The 20,575-nt window shown below is 40.8% G+C and overlaps 1 protein-coding gene across 4 annotated transcripts in view; it reads left to right on the top strand.

Moving 5' to 3' along the window:
- The window catches only part of LOC121442204 (tomoregulin-2), a 272,648-nt gene that overhangs the window by 225,312 nt on the left and 26,761 nt on the right, over positions 1-20,575 (top strand). The window lies entirely within an intron of this gene.

The raw sequence follows: 20,575 nt of genomic DNA, 5'->3' as shown, positions 1-20,575 counted from the left end.
TGTTGTTGTTTGCTTTTGTCTGTTGTCTATCTCATTGTCTAATGTACACACTTTAGGTAAGAAACCCTTTGTAACGTAGCACTTGTGTCTTAGGTTTGCAGCATTAACTACATAGGAGGAAGTAAGTCACTGTTTTAACTAAATGCGTTGATAAATAAAGAAGATGAGTAAGAGTGAAGCCATAGCAAATTTAGACACCTCATGAGAGGAAATATTTTTTTTCACATTTTTAGGATCCAAAAAGTTACATGGTCAAATACCAAGAGCCTAAAATCATAGGTTGATATTAACATCGCCGCTTCAAGCAGAAGTCAGGGTTTCTAAATTATCTATCACCTTCCACTCCTGTTTCAGAATATATTCGTTTTTGTTTCTATTTCCAAACAAACGGTCGTCTGGAAGCTGCAACTGTACTGTCAGCTGTTCTATTTCAATACACCAAATAGATGTTTGATTCTCCAAATTCGAAATTGTACATGTTTTATAACCTCTATTGATTGCTTGAGTGGCTTACCATGTACTTCAAGAGTGTAAATTATATCCTGGGTGTGGGTTAGATCCGTGAAAAGGTAAACAAGCCTTGAGACCACAAAGTAGCTTTTGGTGATAATTTATTTCAAGCTCTAAATAGTGTCTAGGTAGAAAGAAATTGTGTAGAGTTACACAACATCCTTAACTATTTCTAGAATCACCCATCTGGAGTTAACTATTTAAAGTCATCTCTGGCTATAAAAGCACCAGAAATAAACCAGTTGTTTCAAGCTAGAAATTTAAAAAGGAATCTTTAGCTGTTTAAAATGCTTGGCGATTGTCTGCAATTTACTGTGTGTCTATGTATATTTGTGCATACACACATATAGCTTGGTGATATTTCAAATACAAGAATATCTCAGTTTGAAATTCTCTCTATCAAATGGAAAATTAGTCATTTCATTTTCAAATTATCTTAATTAAATAGCAGAACATTACATTTTCATCTTTCCTTAATGAAATAGAGAAGATTTCAAATTTTCTTAATGGAAGACGTAAGTCCTTCTTGTACAAGATATGCCAAAAAGTCTTGCATTTTCTTAATTAGACTGGATTTCATATGAAATGCCAGCTTTTGAGAATCCAAGACATGTAGACAGAACTGAACTGCAGGAGCATCCTCTAGAAGTGACCCAGAATCTGCCTATCAAAAGGGTCGTTGATGTCAGTTAGCTTTTTCATCATTTACTTTGAGGCAATAGTGGTAAAATGCAGAACCATTTGTTCTATGGCAAAGTGAATAATGAACAATGGTATTTTTTTAAAAAAAACAATGAGAAGTAACTGAATAGGTAAAGAACAACCCTTTGGAAAAGTTTCCTCAAGGTCTTAAAACATCTTTACTGGAGCTACTAGAATTGACATCTTCAAGACATATTTTTGTAATGCAAATGAAATGGATAAGTACTTTCATGTAAGTTTAGGCTAAGACTATCAGACACATAGAAATTATCTGAGGAAGACCGGGACTCTACTGAGTTATGCTGGGGAAGCAGACCTAAACTCACACTCTCTAGGTCACGTGGCAACTGCAACCAATCTTCAGCTCATTCCATCACTCCATGTGTGTATTGAAAACTGACTTCATCAGTGTAAGAGACTGTAATTAGCAACTGCATTTGCTAAGGCTCTGCTATGACCTGCTGCTGCACACAGGGGACCTAACAGAAATTTGTTTATCAGAATCCCAGATGCCCAAAGTCTGAAAGTCAAGAAGGGGTGAGGACCAAGTTGTTTCTCACTAGTTGGTACTTCCTCATGTATTGGTCCATAGCTCCAATTTCTGCCTCCATCATCATATGACCTACTACTTTGAGGGAACATGGTGTGATCTACCATAGAAATAAAAAAAATGTTTTTTAAAATTCTATTCATCAGTAGACAGATAAGATTTTGCTGATAATTTTTGAAAGAATGCTTTTATTGACAGAATGTTTCTATAGCAGGTTAAAGTTAGGGGAGGTAGGGACATGGAAATCTAGGGCAGATTCTCCCAGTATTGAAACTTTTGCTTTAGAAAGTAATAGCACCCTCAACAACATTCTTATTCTGCTCAAACACAAATATATTTGATTAAATGATATATATTAAGAAAACTGCCATCAAAACTGCTGGAAACAGTGAAACCCAAATCCTGAATTTCTTGTAATCCCCTGATCTGAGTGCCTACAGCTGCTCTGAGCACAAGACCTTCAGGAGTTCCTGATGGCAGGAGAGTGGTTTCTGGTGGGTTTGGCTGGGGCATGGCTCTCTCTATATAATCTGCCCCTGAACACAATAAAGGGGGCATTCTTGGGGAATTCAAGGATGACCCGTGTCGCTGTCTCTCTGTCTGTCTGTGTCTGTGTATTTTAACCTCCAGCCCCCTTGCCCGAAGCTCGCGAACTGAGTGCCAGCACACAGAGTGCAGACACGGCGGGGGCACAGCAAAAACAAATAGCTTTCTAGACATTAAAGTGTTCTAAAAAGTTAACTATCAACAAAATTTCCCTATTCTGTCTTAGGAAATTTGCATATTTTTTTAAATCAATTTTATCTAGAATCCTAGTTTGAAATGGCAAACTCATCCTCAAAAATGTGCATTGCACAGTCAACTATGTATGGTTCTGGGAACTGTCCTGCCTTATCCTTGACTGCATAAGAAAGTATTGCCTTCTTGTCCTTCCCATGAGGAACACTTACATTAATTTAGTCAGCTACCGTCACATGGCAGTACTCCAGATTTGTAAATGAAACTAAACCCATGCTATAAATTCTCCAACTGCCCTTTCTGGGCCATGACATCATTGGGAAGAAATATGCAAAGCCATCATTTGCTTACACTGGCTCCTCAATTCATTTATAGATGTCCTTCTTTGTCGTCGGTAATTGGCAGAACATTTTTGCCCTTCTTATTTTACTGAGGAAGGCTGGAGTGGAGAGCAAATATAGTACTAACCTGTTCGCACCTACTCCTGCCATGATGACTACGGACCCTTCCTTGAGCAAAATCCTTCTCCGCCATATTGTACTTTACTTTTTCAGTAAGAGAGATATTGGAATCATGAGATAATCACATCATGAAAATGTGCAGCTGGTCCTTAGAGACAAATATGCAAACACATGTATTCAAAGCCTCTGTCCCTCCACCAGGGCACTGATGGTTGACTGCCACATATGTCTTTTATGCCTATATGACTTACTTATTATATGTAATTACTTATTACAGTAAATATTGAGTACCCACTTTGTGTCAGTCCATGTCCCAAACAACTGAGACAGGCCAGCATACTGCACAGTCTGACAGAAAACGGGGTGTCGCCTAATGCCAAGCATTCTCATGTATCCCAAATACCTGACAGAAATGTCATTGGCCCCCAGGATAGCTCAAGTGACTACAGCCCCCATGTTGGTTATTGGATCCTGTACTAATAACTAAATGTCATGTTTTCTGTGTGTCATTGGGCAAGAAACATTTGGAGATGTCCTGGCTAGTGTCCCCAGAGTGCCGTCTGATGGATGGACCAGGTGCTCCTTAAATCAGAGGGAATGCCAGACCTGGTAGCTCAGGCCAATGATCAAGCTATTTGTGAGGCTGAGGCAGGAGAATTCCAAGTTCTAGGCCTGTGTGGACTGCAGAGCGAGTTCAAGCTCAGCTTGATCAACTTAATGAGAACCTGTTTCAAGATAAAACGTAGAAAGAGGGATGGGGATATAGCTCAGAGGTAATATCCAGAGAGGTCCTAAATTCCATCCCTAGTAGGATTGGGGTGGGGAGAAGAGGGAAAAAGGGGGGGGGGGGACTGAAGGGAAAGGGAAGGGAGAGGCTGTATAAGCAAATAAGTAGGAATTCTGATTACATAAGGCATGTCCTTTTATTAGCATTTCCCAGTGTAAAGTAGCTGTTTGTCTCAGCCTGACCGCCCCCAGCTATCATATGGCCACACATGGTAATCTTGCTCCGGGACATTTCCCTTTGCCTTTCCTGTCCTTCTTGCCATGTGTGACTTTATCTTTTCCGCAGACTAGCTGAACTTAAGTAGCTATGAGCCCAGAGCCAACATTCTTTCCCTGCCACGTAGAAACGGAAGCCATCATAAGCATTGGTACGAGATGTACCAATGTACCTCTCCTCGGCTGTCTCACTCATTACAATGTCCAAAAGGATGCTCCATTAGCTTTCACGCAGGGAGGTCTTGTTGGTCTTTTGGTAGTTACTAAGAGTCATTAAAGAAGCCCAGGTTGAATTGGGCTTTCTTGGGAGACTTCACAAACATCCACACGTGGGAGGGGCACACAACATATTCTTTTGAGTATTGGCTTCCAGAGATGGTTTTTAATTGAATAGTTCAGGATGACCACCTGTAGTGAAACGGGGCTGGCCAGCTAAAGGCCCCTAAGGGCTCCTTGTGACAAGGAACGGTGAACACAGGGAAAGAAGCCGATGACGATCCACAGCTTGCATGCTCACCGTCCGTGGCTGATTGTGACTCTTGATAGCTCAGGATTTTGAGGGCCAACACAGATTTCGGTCCAAGAAGGTGCCAAGCATGGTACAGTCTCCCTACAACAAAGACAGTCTGGAGTGCTAAAGAAACTAGCTGATCGTACAGAACAAAGACAGAAGGGAGGACACAGCTAGATGAGGTCAGCTCTCTTGATCCTCAGATGGAATGCCAGAGTCACCTAGAATGGACATTTTTTTTTGTAATATTTATATATTGCAGAAAGGTATGGTACAGATTTTTATCACACTTATCTTATGGAAATAATGTCCATAATAAGTAAACACTTCATTACTGTTTATATTTTAATAGTATTAGATTCTCAAATACTTTAGTAACATAGAATGCCACTAACAAAGCCTGAAAGCAATGGTTTCCTACTCTGTATGCCATAAGTAGCTGTCTTTTCTTTCCTTTTTGAAAAAGCTGAGTGAGTTTTCACATTCAGTTTAAAACTAAAGACTCTTAAGGACTCTGGGGCCTTCTTGGGACCTTGTTTCTCGTGACCTTTTGGATCCCACAGTCTTAGAAACTCCCCTCTTGCTCCATAGAATGGACTTTTTAAAAGATCAGTCCCTTTGATGGTGATTCACCATCAGATGTAGGCGGGGAATTCATTCGTGGGAGCAATAGAGTGAGCTCACCCTAGGCAGCATTGCCTTAACAGAGGGTTACACTTCAGCATTTACTTCATTAAATTTTGTATACACAGAAGATAATTTATAACGCGTCCATACAAAGTGCACACAGATAGACAGAGACACAAACATGCATACACACATACACAGTTTGAGAGGTATTTGAGCAACAAAACATCTTCTAATGGCAGCCATATTGTATGTATATATATATATATATATATATATATCACTCATTATCTACATTACATAGTGCCTATAATCATAGCTGTTTACAATTTCTAGTCTAAATAGTTTATTCATATTTAGAAATGAGCATTAACTTGAATAATCCAGGACCATAAACATTAGAAGTTATTTTACCACTAAAGTTGCAAGCCTTTAGTTCGTTCCTTTTGTCCACCCCCCCGCCCCCCCCCCGCCAAAGTTGAGCTTTAAAACAGTTCCCATAGATACACGTTACTCCCAGTATCTCTTCTCTCAAAGTGCTTTAGCGACTCAACTCGTGAAAGCTTATTGAAGAGTAAAAGCTATACCTTTGTTCCTTAGCTGAAGAAATAACAAAAGCTCTCCAGTTTATGAAGCCATCTTGTAGAAAAGCAGGCTGATTACCAGTCTCGGTCGCTGCCATTACCACCAAGTGTGTCAGCAGTGACAGTTTTGGCGCGGCGAGGAATGAGAATAAATGAATGGCTATGTGCCGAAACAGAAATGAAAGCAGAGCTTCATTACTTTAGAATCGTAGCTTCCATTTAGAAAATCCATGCCTTGTTTCTGTTTTATTTTGTTAATAGAAATGTCTTTCCTTCTTGTCAATCAAAAGTTCTGCCTCTTGCTGGGCAATACCGTGACACAAAACCCAGCTCTCAGTCTACAGGGAAGAAGTTTATTCTAGACCGATTTGAGTGACCCAAGAACACAGATCTGGGTTACCCCAATTTCCATGCTTCCATACGGAGTCAGTTTCATGAAGTTTTCTATAGCTTTACAGACCAAAGAAAGCCACCAATCAGGCAAGATTAAAAATACATTAGCGGGAACGTCATACATTCCGTTCCGGTATTTTTCAATCACTAAACAACGGTGGTTATAAATCTTTCATTTTAGAGCCGCTGTCCATGCTTAGGTGATAGACAGCGGACTTAGGTGATGGGAAAAGCCTTGGGTAAAGGCTTTGTGAGAGAAAGAAAGACAGAGATAGAGAGAGCGTGTGTGTGTGTGTGTGTGTGTGTGTGTGTCCGTCTCATAATTTGCCAAGATTAGGAAGAGAAGAGTCTGAGCAAGGGATAAAGACGTACAACAATTTGTTGGAAAGCAGGGGCCTGAGAAACTGATTGTGAAGGAGCGACAACACACACAGACACACACACACACACACACACACACACATGCATGCACGCATGCGCACACATGCGCGCACACACACCATGCAAAGAAGAAGATGCACTCATGAAGACCAGGCATAGTCAGGGCTTCAGGAAGAAGGAAGTAGTGAACTGTATCAAATACTCCAGAGAGTTTGAACAGCTGCCTGTGAGAAGCAGGGACACAGAGTTTAGGAACAAAGTCACTTCTGCTCCACCTGCTATGGCAGCTCTGCCTGCCCACGGCAGGGTCTCTGAAAACTAGATGGGAAAGATAAAGTAGAAGTCAAAGTAAGGAGTGAAAAAGGGGTGTAGATGATGCTGGAAAGAGACCGGGATTGAGGACGACTTCCCGTTTTATTTTCCCAATGTCTTGCTATATGCTTAGTTGCGGATAGAGCAGAGAGTGGAAGGCACAGGGGAACAAGACTGATGTAGAGAGACCTTAAGGAAGGTAGAGGGTGGGAGTCACAATGAGGGCCTCCCCTGAACTAAGGGGAAGAAAGCAGGAGAGAAGCCCTTGTCAGAGTGAAACGAAGAAGCTAAGGTTTGAAGCAGGGAACACCAAACAAGATGCGAGGTTGGATGCTGTTTTGCGTTACCCAGTTCTCAACCAAAGCCAGTCTGCGTGGGATGCTGGAATAAGCTGACACCTCGTTTCAATTGTCTGCTATGCAGACTCCCAAAAATATCACCAAATCTACTTGGCCATTGGTGTCTTGATCTACACAAAACAGTTTATAAATCTTCCTTGAGAGGCTCTTACAAGTGAAGTATTTTTACCGCATTATATATTCAAACAGTGATAGTCTTATTGTGGGTCCTTGAATAATGGTAGATCTACTTCCATCTTGTCTTAATTATTCCTGTTTCAAAGACAACAAGCTCAACTCACTAAGAGACCATAAATATTCACATTATGTATAACATATTACATATAGCATGTAGCATTGATAGACACTGCAACTGCTTTAATAATATTCGTATAACATATCACAGAGGGACTCTTGCTGTTTGGCTTCTGTGATTTGGATTTTGCACTTGGTTTCAGGGGTCCCTGTGGTCCCTCTATTATTAAAGTCTTTGTTGTCGCTGTGTCTAGTTTCGGTCCTAGCACTCTCTGTGGGTCCTTAATTTCATGTTACAAGTAAGAACAAATATATTACCTGATAATGCTCATCTGGACTGTTTAACCACTTCTTCATACACTACTTAAGGAGAAGGAAGCAGCTGGACACTCAGCTCAGGCAGCTAAAATAGATACAGCCTTGACCCATCGCTTCTTTCTGTTTTCACTTACAGTAGTTTTCAGAATTGTCACCAAAGAAGTCTCACTGAGAGAGGTTCCCCTGAACAGCCTCTACGCATATAAATTTGGCCAGAAAGGCATAGATTTACTTGAAGACAAAAGAAATGAAATGTCCTTCTAATAAAAATTCCCTCCCTTGGGTTTTTTCCTTCTCTAAAGTTCCTAGTAAACTTCAGATTTTGAAGAGAAGAATTGCAGCAGAAATAAATGTCACGGGGGTGGAGCTGAGCAAACCACCCCATAATAGCAAAGCAACTCTAGCTCTAGATGCCCCGGAGACTAATGAATCATGATGGAGGAAGGTCATTGGTTAAAAAATAAAGAAACTGCTTGGCTGGCCCTCATAGGTTAAAACATAGGTGGGAGGAGTAAACAGAACAGAATGCTGGGAGGAAGAGGAAGTGAGCTCAGAGAGACGCCATGCTCCCCTCTCCCGGGTAGACGTGATAGCTCTGCTCTCTGAGGCACACTCAATGAAGCTCCAACCCAGGATGGACGTAGGCTAGAATCTTCCTGGTAAGCGCTCCTCATGGTGCTACATAGAGTATTAGAAATGGGTTAAGAGGTTGAAACTAATGGGCCAGGCAGTGTTTAAAAGAATACAATTTGTGTGTTGTTATTTCGGGGCATAAGCTAGCCAGGCGGCCGGGGTGCTGGGTACGCAGTCCCGATGCTCCTTATTACTACATGCCTCTTTCCAAGACCTGATATTGACCAAAGGGTTGTAAAAGCCATGTGAAGTTCTATGAAGTCACGGTGGTTTTTAAAGGTCGTCAAGCTAAAGCCTCTAAACCTACGAGTAGCCCACTTGCTGGAAGATGGGCTCCTGACTGTAGAGAAAAGCCGGGAAAAGAACGTTGGAGACACAACAGATCTTCTCTCCGACCGCTGCTCTCTTCACGATGGGGAACTCTGTCAAGTCGGAGTCAAAGAAAGCAAACCGTCAAAAATTTGCATAGTTTGCTCTTAATAATAAACAGAACACCATTTTTTCCCTTGGAAATCTAGGATTTTAGCTAACTCCCAAAAAGCCTCATCATAACAAACCCTTGAATTGTAATAACTGGGTCTAGATGCCATAGCTAAAATATTACACATAAATGGCCCTCCCAAGGTTTCACAGGTTCTTCAGTGTCCGTCTCTATAAACACGTTATAGTTTGAAACGTAACTAGTAAGAGTCCAGGAGAATAGCAACATAGTTTTGCATCTCAGTTAACCAGTCCGTAGATTACTACACAGATTTCAGAGTCCAATTCACATGCAGGAAATCCTGAAAACACCACCAAGGCTTGGCTTGGAAATACGGTAACATGAAAAGCAGATTCTGCTGCTGACTTTAATTATATGTCCAGCAAGAGCGCGTCCAGGAGGTGATATCTGCTCACAGTTTATGTCAGGCCTGATATGGAATAAGACGCCCAATCTTTACATTCTAACTCGCCCTGCCCATAGCTCTCCTCACAGCCTAGCTGGCAAACTTTCACATCGCAGTGTAACTGCGGTCTTGAAACGGTCCTGTGGAGGCCAATTAAGAGAAAGTTATTTTCTTCTGGTCTGAAGAGTAGACTCTACCTCTGGCCTTGATGAGAGACCTAACGTTCCAAGCTATCCAAACTTTAGGTTTAATATCGCCAAGCCTGTCAGTTCCCTAGCCAAGAAGAAGCTTAATTTGCCTCAAATCATGCTAAAAATAAAAAAAAAAGGTGGGATGAATAATTATTCTTATTAGGAGAAGATATAATTTTCCTTCTCAGAAACCATGCTCTGTGCACAGTCACTATGTACCCGTCTCGAGGCCCTGTAAGTCTGGCTGCTTTTCCGAGACTACTATCTCAAGAAGACCTCACTTTCCTTCTGTCTTTTCTTCTGTCTCTTTGGTTTGACGGCTGACCAGATCCCAAGTTTGCTCTGTTTGCCTCTTTGGACTTTTCCACTATTTCTCTGAGGCTACCTCCCTCTTGGATGTGGCGACTTGTAAACCTCTATGACTAATTCAAAAGCCTTTCTCCTTCACCGTCTCCCTTCTCTGAGCAGCTGCGGAGATTTTCAGCTTGCCCTCCCTGGGGTTTCTCGTTTAAGCACTACTAATTGTCCTGAGGGCTCCTTCTGAATCAGTTCTTAAATTCTTTCGTAAATAAGACTCACGGTCCTGGGAGGAGACCTCTATTTCCCCAGCAACATGTCACCGTCTAGTACAGATTTCTCACAAGCAATTTCACTTAATGCTTGCAAGGGGTAGGGGGGTGGTATGCTTAAGTTGAAGGGGAAAATGTCGAATTGTAGCACTTTCCAGAATGGGTCACTCTCCCCTAGTTTCCCAAGTGATTCTCATACTGAGTGATGATTGTGTCCTGGCCTCTGTCCTGTGTGCCCAGCTATGACTTTGAGCTAGCATTCTGGAGTCTCGGTCCCAGAGCCTTAGAGAAGGAGAGACTGTTCTCATCCATTCATCTATGCCTAAGAAAATGATGGCAGCAGGTGAGCCCATTGTGGAATCCGTTCTATTGCAAGAACTCGCATCATATTTCATGTATTCAGAATTCATTCAGCAGTCCTGGAACACCTTTCTGGTAAAAAAAAAAAATCCTTAAATTACAATTCAAACTATATAGGTTTCCCACCACCTCATGTTTTTATCATAATAAAAGAGGGAATCACAGAAACCGACTATCTTCTCCAAGACCAACTCTCATCAACAATAGGAACAATCACGGGATAGCTTCAGATCCATCACTTTCTTCTGTCTCAGACATAATGCAAACACACGGGACAGTAGTTAGACATTTTTTTTCTAGTTAGTTAAAGAAAATTATTTCAAAATTACTTTGGAGATAAGACAGTAAGTAGGAAGAGACTAAAACTGAGTTTCCTGAGAGAGGCCAGTCTGTGTGAGAGTTTCTCCATCCTGTCACTAAATAAAAAGGTGCCTGGTAGAGTTTTGGGGTCACTTCTGTAAACTATCATATCATCTGTAAATAGCGAAGTTTGACTTCTTCCTTTCCAATTTGTATCCCTTGTCTCCTTATGTTGTCTTATTGCTCTAGCTAGAGCTTTGAGTACTATATTGAAATAGATATGGAGAGAGTGGACAGTCTTGTTTTATTCTTGATATTAGTGGAATCGCTTTGCGTTTCTCTCCATTTAATTTGATGTTGGTTGTCGGCTTGCTGCAAATTGTCTCTATTATGTTTAGATATGTTCCTTATATCTCTAATATTTTGAAGACTTTCATCATGAAGGGGTGTTGGATTTTGTTGAAGGCTTTTTTTCATTGTCTATTGAGATATGATCATGTGCATTTTTTCTTTCAGTTTGTTTATATGGTGGATTACATTGACAGATTTTCATATGTTGAATTATCCCTGCATCTCTGGGATAAAGTCAACTAGATCGTGGTGGATGGTTTTTTTACTTGATGTGTTCTCAGATTCGTTTTGCCAGTATTTTATTGAGTATTTTTGCATCAATGTTATTGAGGGAGACTGGCCTGTAATTCTCTTTGTTTGTTGTATCTTTGTGTGGTTTGGATACCAGGGTTATGTTAGCTTCATCAAAGGAGTTTGGTAGTGTTCCTTCTGTTTCAATTGTTTGGAACAATTTGAGGAGTACCGGTATAACTCTTCTTGGAAAGTCTGGTGGGATTCTGTACATCAGGGAAAATAAATCAAGCCGAGTCTGAGATCCCATCTTACACCTGTCAGAATGGCCAAGATCAAAACCACAAATGACAGCTTATGCTGGAGGAAATGTGGAGTAAAAGAAACACTCCTCCATTGCTAGTGGGAGATGGGTTGGGGGAAAGGTGGTGAAAAGTAGGAGGAGGGGAGGGAGGGGGAACTGTGGTTGGCATGTAAAATAAATATAAAAAATAATAATATAAAAGGAAAATTAAATAAAAAGCTCCATATTATATATATTCAACATTAAAATATTAAATCTTCTAGAAAAACAAAATATACTTTGTGTGCATACAGGAACAGATAAGTTAAAGATAATAATCCACTTTTAGTAACTCATGTATGTGCTTTTCAAGATAATATGCAATATTAAATAATGATGCCACAAGATGAATTTAAACCCACAAAATCTATTTCCTCCACAAAGAAGACAATGCACAGGTGAGATCACTCTGTGACATATCTGAATTATGGCCTAGTCAAAATTTAAGACATTTTATACTTTTTCAAAACTATGATGTTCCTGTAACTAAGGCAAAAATGATTTCTTTTGTTTAATATATTCCACTTAATATCCCTATTCAGTCTTTCTCTTAGGATATAAAATAATAATATTCCCAATAAAAGTAACCACTTGCTAGTGATATACTATAACTGCATATTAGCAAAAGAATCATTATTTTCAGAGCTTAAGGAATCAAGATGTATGAAGTAATCTAGTCTGGCATACAGTAGTTCTAGACTTTAGCCTCAGGAAGGGGTAGCCCCGTTGCCTCTTTATACCTTTAGAGACTTAGTGTTCGCATCTACTCACATTTATCTAAGAAGCAGCTCTAGTGTCCTACGGTGAGCAGGAGTCTGCCTTCCTTTCTGATGCTTTACTGGGCATTGAATTCTTGATGCTTTCATCCTTGGGACCATCCCAACTCACCCTAAATTACCTACAGAGAATCATTTCCTTGAGATCGCTGACCTATGGATTTCATTTATCGTAAACAAAAGCCTGATTAAAGCAAGGTGGTTGTCCTAGTTGTGGTTACTGCTGCTTTGATGGGGTACCCTGGCCAGAACAACTTGGGGAGCAAAGGGTTTATTTACTTACATTTCATGTAACAGGCAATCACTGAAGGAAGTCAGGACAGGAACTCTTACAGGGCAATTATTCATAAAGCATTATGATATATCCTGACAAGATATGGCTGATACACAGGGCCTAAAAAGTATATTCCTCTCCACTAATCTCTTCTCTTTACAGAGGTCGGCAGTCAATGACGGGTTTAAAGCTTCTTCTCCCCAGATGCCTAAGACAGGGGCTTGCATAAATGATGCCTGTTCCAATGACAAAAAAAAATTGGGTAAATAAAGAGGACTTTGCCCAAACCAGGCGTGACTCATCTGTCCTGTTGCAGAAGCACAGGGGTTATTAAAATTAATAAGAGAGAGTGGGTTGTAGGCCTATATTTCTGTATGGCACAAAAGCCATAGGCCCAGTCTGAGCTGATCACGTAGCTCTGCAGACAAGATGTCTCTGCCTAACAATAGCAAGGATGTAGATCTCCTGAGGAGAGGTGTTGACTGAAACTGGTCAGGATGTTTGGTGCTTCCTTCCTTTGTAATTTGGAGGATGTCTTAGAGATGCTAATTCATGGCCTACCTGACTGCTAGATACGATGTGACTTGAGTCCAGGCACCTGGTTGCCTAGGAGATGGCCTAATGTGTTCCCGCTCTATTGATGTGAGGATATATTAGCTGTTTGGAGAATAAACGAGAGATCTTGGGAGAGAGAGTTTGCCCTTCCACGGTGGCCGTGTAAGTTGTGTCTGTTTATTCCTCGCAACTCCATTCCAGTCCAGTTAGGGAATCTGTGTTGGACCCACACGGGCTCCGACAGCTCCCGGAGACAGGAGCTGATACAGAGGCCATGGAGGACTGCTGCTTATTGGCTTGCTCCCTGTGGCTTTCTCGGACTGTTTCTCATAGAAACCAGGACGACTTGCCCAGAGGCGGCACCACCTACAATGGGTCCGGTCCTCCACCATCAGTGGATCCTTAAGAAAATTCCCTCCAGCTGATTCTTAAGGAGGCATTTTCTCAATTGAGTTTCCATGCTCTCAGATGACTCTAGCTTATGATATTTAATCTTTGATCTTACAAAGTAAAAAAAAAGATGATTTGCACTGTCACAAAGGAAAATAACCAGAAATGCCAAATCATTTCATTCAACTAAAACATGATAAAATATGTCACTACCCAATGGATTACATTCTCATGTCGTAATCTCAGAGCTACTCACTCTTTGTAGGCTGTACAGACGTCAAGAAAAGAGAGCAGAGCATCAGAACAAGAGAAACAGGTTGGCTATGAAAATATTTAATTAACATCATCATACATGAATAGTATTCCACGCCTGTCTCTATAACTGGGGCTCTCAGTTTTCTCTTCCGAATTTCCTTTTCTGGACACACACCCACTGGAAGGCGTGTGAACAGATGGCATGACTGGATTTTCAACACTTCCTTGGACAGTCTATAGCCATTACCAGAACAAAGGCGTTCTCTCTTCAGAAACATTGCTGGTTTTAGTCCAGTTTCACACAGTAGTGTCTCTGCTTTGAAACATAATGCCTTGCTTTAACAGATGAGTTCTCCAAATACTGTATTTCAAATTTGGGCTGGGGAAGGATGTGTAGGTGAACTTTTCTTTCCCATCAGTCAGTTCCCCAAATAGCCACACAGAGATTATTATTAATTATAAATACTAAGTCAGTTACTTAGGTTTGTCTCCAGTCAGCTCTTACAATTTAATTGAACCCATTTCTGTTAATCTATGTGCTGCTCCAAGACTTGTTTTCCTCACCTCTGAACTTCCCTAGATGCTTCTTCTGGGTCAACTCGAGACTCCTTAAACTCTGCCCTCCTTACCAACATTCTCTCTGCCCCTCAAATCCTACCTAGCTATTGGTCACTCAACTCTTTATCAACAAATGAGAGTAGTATTTATTTACAGTGTGCAAAAAGATAATTCCACAGCATTTCCCCCTTTTGTCTAATTAAATGGATGCTTTTAACTTCAAGGTAGTAAGATTATATACAACTGAAATATTTATCAAGGAAGAACTACAGTTACAATTTGCATTTGGCAAGTTAGAGAAAAAATACTCATTATCTGTACTATCTTGAGAAGTTCAATGTTTTGTATCTAATTCACTTTGTATCTTTTTATGTGTCTCAACCTTATACACATTGCACCTCTTTTGTGATTTCCTTTTCTGAACAAGGAGAACTCTAATTATAAATTGCCTTCAACACTACCAGAGACCCATAAAGGATATAATATTATCAGAGTAAACAGGAAGTGAAGAGCAAACAACTTCCAAAACTATAGAAATGACAGAAACAGCAGGCTGCCTAGACAGTTACCCAAAGTTCTTCTGTAACACTGGAGTATCCATTTTCCACATACAGGCCTAGAATATCTGATAGACTTCTGTGAAGCAGGAATTGTGGAGGACTGTCCCACCTTATCTTGGCAAGGTTCAGCAGTCAATTTCTTTTGTGTCCTGGTTGTCCAATTTGGACAGCATACTGTCAGCAGTCAAGGCAAGGGCAGTTTCTTGCCCAGTGGCTAAACTTGCCACAAAGAAACCAAACTCCATGTGGAGTTTCTTTGATGCACATCATCATCTCTGAAACAGACTGATGCTGCCAGGAGCACACATGCCTCATTGTCATAAATAGTCTTATATTGTTAAAACATTCCAAATACCCTATTCTGTAGATCTCTGAAGTGTTTTAAAACCACCTGTCTATCTAAAATACATCTATGTTTGACCTTGAAAACATACCTAACATGACTACAAGTTTGATTGCAATAGGTGACTAACTACTAACCTGCATTTCTTTATTATCCTAAATAGTTTGCAATAAAAACTTTCAAGGACTAGAAATTTACATTATGTTGTTAAATGAGCAGCAAAGGTACAATACCTTAAACAACAGTAGAAATGTATATACAGTATGCTTTAACAAAAATAACCTTAAATTTGTATCAATATACAAAAATATTTTAAATAAGAGAAAAAACATATATATAATATAACATAAATAACATAAAATTTGTATCAATATACAAAAAATCCACACCAACCTAAAATATTTAAGACTAGTAGTTGATTTTTTGGTTTAAAAATAGATTCAGTAGTCTACTTTTATCCCATAATTTCTATATCTCCTTTTTTCCTTCCAAAATAAGATCCTTGAATTTAATCTTCTTTGTTCTACTTTTTCCCTGACCATTACCAATAACAACTTACAACCAATTCCTCTAAACAATGAAAAATGGTCATAACCCACTGAATGACCAAAATCCATTCACACACACACTCACCCTCTTGGGAATGTGGGCATTGTGTTCTCTGGATTGCTTCCTGCTGTCTGAGAGGCAACAACGTCTCTACAGGACCTTGAGAAATTTAAGACAATGGGCAAGTGCTGGGAGAGCTGTTTATATCATTTGTTCACAGTCTCTGTGTAATGGAAAAGTGAAGGTCTTATCTGAAGCCCTGGCTAGAATAGTGCATGACGTTGGACTATCTCAGCTAGCTACCTTGAACTCGTTCTGAGCAGTTGGTAGTCCAAAGTTGACATTTGGGTGGTGTTTGTCAGCTTAGTGGCATTACCACAATCCTGGTGGTATCATTGTTGTGGGGACTCACCATCCGTTCGGAGACACCAAAGGTCACTGTTAGGAATGGTCACAGTTGACTACAGAAAGCTTAGGTGTTTTTATATGTCCTATGCTGCCGATCTCAGGGAAGTTAAAATACCACAACTTGTGGAGTACATCCAGAATACACAAACCTAATTCCTGATAGAGACTCAAACCCAGAATCATGGACAGCGAGCTACATGAAGCCTTTTTCTAGAATTAGTTAATACTGTATATAACCAATAGTATCATAAAAGAAAGTTTTATACATATAAATATTAAAAATTTTAAGATAATATTTATATCTTAAGAAAAATTTTAGAGCCAAAATAAAACCAAAGGATGATGAGATTAGTGGAAATAGAACAATCCCTTAATTTTGATTTTTCTTCTGTGCCATATCAAGACTATAGAATAACAGGTAGACACATAAACACTCCTCACTGTGAGCAGCACTGACTCAAGTCTGAGCCCCTTGATTTGTCTCTGTTTCCTTTCTATCCACACCTAGGTGACTTGACATAAGGTAAGGCTGAATCTTGCACCGTTCTCTCTGTCTCTGGTGTTTCATGTCTGTCTTCTTTACAAAGGGCAGTCTCTGTAACTAACTATACGAAAGAACATAACTCCTCAGCATCCCTTGACAACTGTTGACTAGCAATGGGCATGTAGTTGTATTAGCTCTGCCCCCAAATAACTCCAAGGTGTGCCAGAGAACACCTCCGCGAAGGCTCATGTACTCTTCCTGAATGAATATTTACATATGTAAATATTTAACGGGAAACTTGGTGCAGAGTTTAGCAGAGACATGAAGAGTTTGTACCCTAGCTACAACCTTTCTCTGAAGGGAGAGTATAACCCTTACATTAAACCTCATTGAAATGGAAAACAGAGAAATTAATGTCTGAGCTGTCAGGCACTCAAAGAAATATATACACTTCCAAAGTGTCATTTTTATATAATTTTAAATCTCTGAATGCCTTATTGTTGCTTAAATATCCACTGTACATAAACTCCAGGTTCACAAATATTTACCATGACTCATAAGTATATTTGTTGAGATATTAGATTTCTGTGTTTCTGCTTGCCTTAATATACTAAAATCTCATTTCTAAAGTATGTCTATTGCTTCCCGGGAACTGGTCGTATATTCGGGTTTTCAATCAACTGGTTTCCTTGGTTGGATTGACTATAAATCTGTTGACATATATTGATGACGACTCCTCATTTTCTTGCCCAGGGATCACTTCTTCTACTCATTTATTTTCAATTTCTCTACTTTCTTATTTGACAGTATCACATGAGCAACAAAACAGAGCCCTCTACGCTCACAAGAGCTAGAATAAACTAATTAGCCGACTTTATTATGGAGACTAGTTCCCCCCCCCCCCCCCCCCATGTTCCACAGCTTAGACAGGAAACAGGAAAAAGCCAGCTCTTTGCACGCTGAGGCAATACCTTCATTTAAAAAAACAACAACAACAACAACAAAAAAAAAAAAAAAACATGTAGCGCCTAGACATCAGCTCACATAGGACATTGTTAGGAATCAGAAACTGTCAGTTTGGGGGTAAGGTTCAATTTAAAAACACCCTCAAGGATGGGTTTCGAGTTAAGACAACTCTTGATCTTCTTTTATAGTTAGCAGAAAGAAACCCAGGTTAATAAGACAAGAGACCTTCTGACAGAAAAGGCTGTGTTTAATTGGAACGGAGGCAGTCGGGGAAGTTCCCCACAGGCGGGAGTGCCGGAAGCACTGGGGTGTTCCTAACGAACACTAAATAGAAGTGTTGAATCGTTGGCTCTGCCGAGAAGATTCAGATATAAGAATGGAAATCAGTGCTGGCTCATTTCATGAGCAGTGGGCCTGACGATCCCCACTGCTGAGAAATCCTCTGTCAAGAGCGCAGGCCTGGCTTGCCTACTCCGGTTGTGGCCTTCTGAACCCAGCAGGAAAAAAAGCCTGCTCTTCTCTGTGGATTCTTTTTTTGTTTGTTTGTTTGTTTTTGTTTGTTTTTTGGATGTTCGAGACAGGGTTTCTCCATAGCTTTTTGGTTCCTGTCCTGGAACCAGCTCTTGTAGACCAGGCTGGCCTCGAACTCACAGAGATCCGCCTGCCTCTAAAGGCGTGCGCCACCACTGCCCGGCTTCTCCGCGGATTCTTGAATAACCAGGTCATCACACTGGTACATCTAAACACCAAGGTTACCCTGATTCCATTTTGGTCAGATGGCACTCAGTACTACACACTATGATTTTCTTGTGTGTCCTACCAAAAAATTTAGTCAAAACGTATACAATCCTTAAGCGAATGGGAGACGCCAAAACGATTCCCACAGCCTCATGGTTTTTTCTATGGAAGTAGTTCACGAACTTTCGCGACGATTTTCAGTGCCGAAACATCTCAGTGCGAAAGATCACCAACTACACCGTAGCTGAAATATCACAGACAAAACAAATGAAGTGCTGAAATGTCACCTGCGCTCTCTCTGCCCCGTGGCTACGATATATTCCTTATAAATCTAGGATACACGTTGAATTATCACTCACCGACGTTGTATGCATAAATACCCCTACAAAAGAAAACACTAAACATTTTAACAGTTTGCTTCAAACTTTAATGTTCTGCACATGGCATCTAGATCCTAAAATGTATGGAAAGATGTTTTGCAGCTCCTCCTAAATATAAATAAGGCATCCATCTAATTCGCGAGTGGCAAAGGCTCGTCCTATTCCTGATGAATACGCTTAACACCCATGTCTGCAAGTGAAAGCTGTAAAGATATGCTATAATAAAACATGGCGCCCCGTCTACGGATAATGGGAAGTAATCCATTCCATGAAAAACAACCATTAACTTGCAATCTTCTCTCACTGCTGCCCCAGTTACTATGGTGCTTAGGAATACTTATAGATTGAAAAAATACCTGTAGATTGAGATCGATAAAGTTATATTTCTCATTGATCCAGAAAGAAATTTTCAAGAATACTGTATTTCAGAAGAGACAATGAAGGCAAAACTGCGTTGTGTGAGTGTGTGTGTGTGTCGGTATGTGTGTGTGTCTGTGTGTGCATGCATGTGTGTGCCTCTGTGTGTGTGTGTGTGCCTTTGTGTATGCCTGTGTCTATGTGTGTGCCTTTGTGGGTGCCTGTGTCTATGTGTGCGCCTGTACGTGTGGTGTGGGTGGGTGTGTGTGCGCGCGCACGCGTCAGAAGAGACTATCATGTGTCCTCATCTATCCCTGTCTGCCTTACTCCCTTCCTTTAAGCCAGAGTCTCTCACTGAACACAGACCAAAACGGGAAACCATGAGCCCTAGCAAATCCTCTGTTGCTAGCCACTCCCACAGCATTGGAGTTGCTGGCATGCATGTGTCTACACCTAGCTTTTCACATTAATGATGTAAGCCAAACCCAGGTCCCCACGCTTGCACAGGAAGCATCCTTGCCCACTGAGCCATCTCTCCAGCCCAGACCTTCTATCACTGTACAAGAAACACAGAAGAAATTCAGCAGACACTGGCTTGGAGACGGTGTGGCGAATGTGTAGTCAACATATCTGAGCAAACAGGAGCCCAAAAGCATCCACGTGTTATCATAAAAAACATTAGAAAACAGAACTACTAATGACAGCGGAAGTGTTTTCTTTTAGAATATATGGTGTTTCGTTTTCCTTAAGTTTAGATTTCATAAATCATTCTTTCTTTTTTTTTGACTTTTTATCGATTCTTTTTATCGATTTCATGCCAATCCCATTCATCTCCCCTTACCCTCGCTTCTGCCTTTTGCCCTTGTAATATCCCACTCCCCGCAAAATAAAATTTAAAAGTAAAATCATAAAAAAAAAAACAATCCAAACCAAACAAAACAAAAGTCTTGGTGTGGAAGCTGCTGTGTGGTCCAGAGAGTCACACAGTATCTCTTTAATTCATACGTCTTTCCCTGGAAGTTCATTGCGATGAGTCTCACCTGGTTCCAGGTCTCTGACTTTTGCTGTACTGTTGATACTGGGCCCTCACTGGGGCTCCTCTTGGATAGCCTACTGTTGCCGTGTGTCATGGAGATCATGCAGCTTTGGTTCTGAGGTCGGGTCCCTTCGCACACTCCAGCTGTTCGAAATACGGTGGATGTTGGGCTGGGCTAGCTCATAGCCCTGGTTCTGAGCCTGGATTGGTCACCCCGCTAGCTTTCCCTCCACACCTGGGTGAGCTTTCCAGCACAGACAGTAGGGAGTGGGGCCAGGTCTGCTCACACAACCCTGGGTCCTGCTTCCCTGCACTCCCACCCCCAGGGCCAGCTCTACTGTTTTGCCCAAACGAGGTGTAGGACCATATGGATCGAAATAAATAAATGTGACTATCTAT

The sequence above is a fragment of the Microtus oregoni genome, unplaced genomic scaffold (genome assembly GCF_018167655.1).
Source record: "Microtus oregoni isolate MIOR12 unplaced genomic scaffold, Mior012 000087F_ref0000451, whole genome shotgun sequence".
Lineage (NCBI taxonomy): Eukaryota > Metazoa > Chordata > Mammalia > Rodentia > Cricetidae > Microtus > Microtus oregoni.
This window is presented reverse-complemented; position numbering and strand designations above follow the sequence as displayed.